The following is a 6,276-nucleotide window of genomic DNA, read 5'->3' on the forward strand; positions in this document are numbered from 1 at the left end:
GGTTTACTTTTCGGGTCCACAATAGTCCAAAAATCAAACTTCAGGTTTTTGTGTTTCTCTGCTACCAAAAATGACCTTTTCAGATAGAAATTTCAGAGCTACAGGTCATATACTGGGCAAATTACCTGTAGAGAGAAGACAGCATATAGTGTATTTCTAAACTTTACCACCTTTCTAATAGTCCACAAGTGTAAAAGATACAAAGTGAAAAACTGTTGAAATGGATGTAACATATGTTAAGTACAAATTTTCAAGTCCTGTGCAGTTATGTTTGTACACGGTGGTGACTGTAATAACAGCTGAAATGGTGATGATCCTTGTGGTTTTCTGGAGAGGACACTTTTTTGACGAACTCACATGTGAAGTTCTGCTGCAAATGTGACCTTGCATCTGATATTATTATTATTATTATTATTATTATTATGATTATTAATAGATTTCTGACAAATTGCCCCCAAAAGGTGAAACTTGGCCTTCACTTTTCCTCCTCCTGCACTCAGCACCGGCTCTCCCCAGAGCTGCGTGTTGAACCCCCTACTCTATTCTCGTTACACACACGACTGCACTCCTGCCTACCCTGGAAACACCATCATTAAATTTGCCGATGACACCACTGTGGTTGGGCTGATCTCAGGAGGTGATGAGGTGAACTACAGGAACAAGGTCCTGAGGTTGACAGAGTGGTGCTCAACAAACAATCTGCTACTGAACACCTCAAAAACTAAAGAAATCATTATTGACTTCAGGAAGATCAGGGCTGACCTCACCCACCCTCTACATCAATGGCAACTGTGTAGAGAGGGTCAGCACCTTCAGGTATCTTGGCACCCTTATCTCTGCAGACCTCTTACAGACCTGGTCTGCAAACACCACGGCAGTCATCAAGAAGGCCCAGCAGCGACTACACTTCCTGAGGGTGCTCAGGAAGAACAACCTGGATAGTAAGCTGCTGAAGACCTTCTACAGATCCTGCATTGAGAGCCTGCTGATGTACTGCATCTCTGTGTGGTATGCCAGGTGCACTGAAGCAGACAGGAAGAGGCTGCAGAGAGTGGTTAAGACAGCACAGAAAATTGTCGGCCACCCTCTCCCCACCTTGGATGATATCTACAACTCTCACTGCCTCACCAGAGCAAGAAATATTGTTAAGGACAGTTCTCACCCAAGCCATCAGTTGTTTGACCTGTTGCCCTCTGGGTGGCGCTACAGGTACATCAGGTCCAAGACTAACAGACTCAAGAACAGTTTTATCCCTAGAGCCATGGGCGTCGCCACCATTGAATGTGAAGGGGGCGTGTCCCCTTCACATTTCATAATTCTTCGTTTGGACCCCCATTTAACATAAAATATTAGTTCACCCAGCACCGTTTCTATTGCTTTGTGAAAGAATCCATTCCACTTGATCGATAAGAGAATACACATACTACTGAAAATCCACTCCGGGTTTTCCGGGCGTTAACTACAACAACTCACCGCACGCGAGTGAATCTCAGCGCGAGCAGAGTCATGTTGGTGCAGCTGCTCGAAAGTGGAGGAGGTGACGTCAGCCCCATCGCCACCCCATAATGGCTAGCTTTTGCTAAAACCTTATTATTTTGTTATATGCCCTCAAAATTAACCCCAGGCCACATTAAATTAATGTTCAACTAAACAATGAAATAAGCTTAGCCTAATGGGGTATTCTTGGTTGATGATGAATTGTTTGCAGTATTTGATCCCTCCCCATAAGGAAATTCTTTACAAAGAAGCAGAAAGTAAGTCCAAATTTCCCCACAGGACAGGGTTTTTTTTTTTTGTCCCAATGGAAATGTTAGTGCAGTTAGCTGGCTAGTCAATGTTAGGAGATGTATCAGCTAGCTTAATGTTAGCTGTCATTTAATTCAAACCCAGTAGGCCTGCCTTATGGTAATGCCAAGAATGAGGTCAAGTCTGCTCTGATGATATTTATTGATTCCCTGTTGTGATTTGAAGAACTTGTTTTGTCTGGTCTTTGCCAGTTTTCTGGAAAGTAACATGGGAAATCAGTGTATGGGGAAGGAATAGTAGAAAGGAAAGCAATGGAGAGAAATGGATGTTATTCCAGGTGGATTGTGAAGGAAAGGGGGATAAAGTTATGAAGTGGTAGAAATTGTGGTGGCACCAATGTAAGAAGGAGTTATATCTATAAATCTATTTGTTATACTAATCTGTAAATGTTACTGTAGTACCACCATTGCATGTAGGTTGACAAAACTGCACTTGTTCATTGTGTGAAGTTCTCTTTTATGTGTCGTTGCTTGACACAGTGTAATTTTGTGTTATGAAGACTGCATGATGCCATGTCATTTTTGTTACGAGTATCACTAAATCGGAAAAAAAGTAAAATGCACCCACTAAAGTCACTGTTGGTGGTTTTCAAGATGGTGGCTTGAGAGAAGGTCATGTTCGGGAGAGCTGGTGCGCTAATTCGCTAATTTTTTTTTTCATTTAACCCTGCAAAATAGCACTGCTGTTACCTTTTAATGGTTTATCAGCCTAACATGAACACTGACAGTTATTTTCTGAGACAGTCCGACGGCATGCCACGTAAGAAAAAACAAGCTCTCGGTAATGTTGAGTCTAGCCAGGAGGCAGATAGCGCTCACGCAGGAGCTAGCACCATGGCCGACACTGGAGCAGACGCTAGCATACTGGCAATCCGTGAAGCAGTGGGTGAAATTACAGCCAATATTTCCAAAATTATAGACGAAAAGTTAGGCCCACTGTCAGAGCTCTTAAAAACACACCGAGAGGAGCTCGACAGCCACGAAGAGTGGATAACCAAGGCTGAACAGAGGATCTCAGCGCTGGAGGATACCAGAGACCCGGTCGAGGGAAAAATTAAAACGCTAGAGAGGATGGTGTGCGAGCTGAGTGAGTGGGCTGACGACCTGGAGAACAGAGGATGACGTCAAAATATCCGTGTCGTCGGACTTCCTGAGGAGGCTGAGGGAGAAGACCCGACTCAGTTCTTTGAGACCTGGCTCCCTAAAATCCTTCATATTAAAACGAAGTCAGGCCGAGTGAAGTTGGAAAAAGCACACCGCTCACTGGCCCCAAAGCCTCCCTCCACCCAGAGACCACGGCCGGTGATGGTTAGGTTCCATAACTATCAAGATAAACAGCGTGTAATGAATGTGGCGTGGGAGATGGGACGGAAAAATCAAGCGCTGAAATATGAAGACGCGACGGTGATGATATTTCAGGACTTTTCTGCATCTGTTCTCCGTAGAAGAAAGGGATACGATGGGGTGAAGAAACAGCTGAGAGCACTCGGTGCCGAATACAGGCAAATCTACCCCGCGTCTCTGAAAGTCACCAATCACGGATCAACCAAAATGTTCCACGACCCAGCTGCAGTGGAGAAATACATCGAGTCACTGAAGGATACTCCCCGTGACAATGTATGAGCATTAATTTGTAAGTTTTGCTTTTCATTCTGAACAGTGGATTTGTCGGACTTGTATCATGCTTTACAGTGCATGGACATGCATTTCACTTGACCTGGAGCAGACCGCTAGCTTTGTAGGCTCACTATAAGCTATGCCTCCTGACCTCCCGGATAAATATCTTTTTCTGTTGCTAGAGAACCCTTCCACTCAAGCTCCTCCAAGTCTAGGAGAAGGATAGTGTCTACGAACATTTTTGGTTTAATGCCAATGTTAGGCAAGGGGTGCCTTAGATGCACTATTTTTTGTTATAACTGTTACAGTATTATGTTCTTGTTCTATTTGGCTCACTCTGTTACAGATTACTTTGCGGGCGATATGTGTTCAGGTATTATTTTATTTCATAGTCCATAATCATGTCGGCTTTGAAGCTATGTACTTGGAACGTAAACGCTGTTCGTATGCCTGTTAAATGGAAAAAGATCCTTACTTATCTTAAAAGGGAATGTGTTGCTATAGCGTTGTTGCAAGAGATGCACTTAAATGACAGTGAACATTTAAAATTACAACAAGGGGGCTTTGGACAAGTTTATTTTTCATCTTTCACTTCAAGGAGTAGAGGTGTGGCCATCCTAATCCAGAGAAATGTACCATTCAAACTTATAGACTGTATAAAAGACACAACAGGTTGCTATGTGATTGTGAGAGGTATGCTTTATGGGGAAGAAATTGCTATAATGAGTATCTATAGTCCACCTGGATACCCCAGTTATCTCCTGACCATTTCCTTCTCTAAAGTCTCTCATCTCATTATCTCTAGCCGCTTTATCCTTCTACAGGGTCGCAGGCAAGCTGGAGCCTATCCCAGCTGACTACGGGCGAAAGGCGGGGTACACCCTGGACAAGTCGCCAGGTCATCACAAGGCTGACACATAGACACAGACAACCATTCACACTCACACCTACGGTCAATTTAGAGTCACCAGTTAACCTAACCTGCATGTCTTTGGACTGTGGGGGAAACCGGAGCACCCGGAGGAAACCCATGCGGACACGGGGAGAACATGCAAACTCCACACAGAAGGGCCCTCGCCGGCCCCGGGGCTCGAACCCAGGACCTTCTTGCTGTGAGGCGACAGCGCTAACCACTACACCACCGTGCCGCCCCTTCTCTAAAGTGATAGATTTTAATATTAAAAACACATTTATTGGAGGAGATTTTAATTGTCATTTGAATCCTATTATGGATAAATCCCCACCCAGGAAATTATCACTTTCTCCTCAAGCCAAAATGGTCTTGGCACTTTGTGAGGACCTAGATTATATAGATGTGTGGAGAGCCCAACATATAGCAGAGAAAGAATATACTTTTTTCTCAGATGTCTACAAAACCTATACAAGAATTGATTATTTCTTTCTCCCAAGGAGCTTGTTGCAGACAATTGTCTCCAGCTCTATAGGAAATATAGCTATTTCTGATCATACTGCTGTGTTCATACAATATAATTTAAGAAACCCAGTCAATCAAACTAGACACTGGAGGTTCAACCCTTCTATCCTAACAGACCACAAATTTTTATCTTACTTTAGAGAAGAATTTCAGTTGTTTCTGTCTGTTAATTCAGCTTCCACCAATGATCCCTCGTTGCTGTGGGAAACATCTAAAGCCTTTTCTAGAGGTCTTATTATATCTTATATGTCCACCAAGAGGCGAAGACAGGCTGAACAAAGAAAAATCTTAGAGTCTAAACTGAAACGTGCCGAGAAAGAGTACATTAAAAACTCATCTGTACAGAAGCTTAAAGAGGTTTCTGTACTTAGGAGCAGTCTAAACCTGCTACTGACAAAGGAGGCAGAAGGTAAAATCAGACTTGCTAGACAAAAAATGTACGAACATGGGGATAAGCCAGGGAGATATCTATCATACCTGACAAGGACAAAAGCAGATTCCCAATCTATTTCCTCAGTTGTAGACGGTCTGGGTAAGCAGGCTTTTAACACCATAGCCATTAACAACGCATTTAAAACTTTCTATGAAAATTTGTATAAATCTGGACTACTAACTGACACAACTGAAAAAATGAACACCTTTTTCTCCTCTCTTAACTTCCCTAGTTTATCTGATGACCAGAAAACATCTCTGGAAGCTCCTATATCTAAGAAGGAAGTGCTCAATGCCATTAAGGGGTTACAATCTGGTAAAGCTCCAGGTCCTGATGGATTCAGTAGTGAATTCTACAAAGAATTTCATGACTTATTGACTGATCCTCTTCTAAATATGTTTAATGACTCTTTTAAGAAAGGCATTTTACCGCAGTCTTTGAAAGAAGCACACATTTCTTTAATTCTAAAAAAGGGCAAAATCCCCGAGGACTGTGCATCATACAGGCCCATCTCCCTGTTGAATGCTGATTTGAAACTCCTCTCCAAAATATTAGCAACAAGACTAGAAGGCTTACTCCCTATTCTTATAAATGATGACCAAACTGGATTTATTAAAGGTCATAATTCATACAATAATATGCAGACTATTAAATACAATCCAAGTTTTTCAACAGCGGTCTTTAAATGGTCTGGTGCTTTCTCTGGACGCAGAGAAGGCGTTTGACCGCGTTGAAATGTCAGACTTGTTCTATACATTACACAAATTTGGTCTGGGTGAAAAGTTTACTAATTGGATAAAGTTACTTTATACTAATCTCCTCTCAGCAGTGCTAACAAATGGGCTGCGTTCTTCTAATTTCCACATTTTAAGAAGTACAAGGCAAGGGTGTCCTCTATCGCCCTTGCTCTTTGCCTTGGTAATTGAGCCACTCGCTGAGGCAATCAGGGTGAATGAAAAGATACGTGGCCTCACTACTGATACTAG

Source organism: Neoarius graeffei, chromosome 3 (assembly GCF_027579695.1).
Source record: "Neoarius graeffei isolate fNeoGra1 chromosome 3, fNeoGra1.pri, whole genome shotgun sequence".
In the NCBI taxonomy this organism is placed as follows: domain Eukaryota; kingdom Metazoa; phylum Chordata; class Actinopteri; order Siluriformes; family Ariidae; genus Neoarius; species Neoarius graeffei.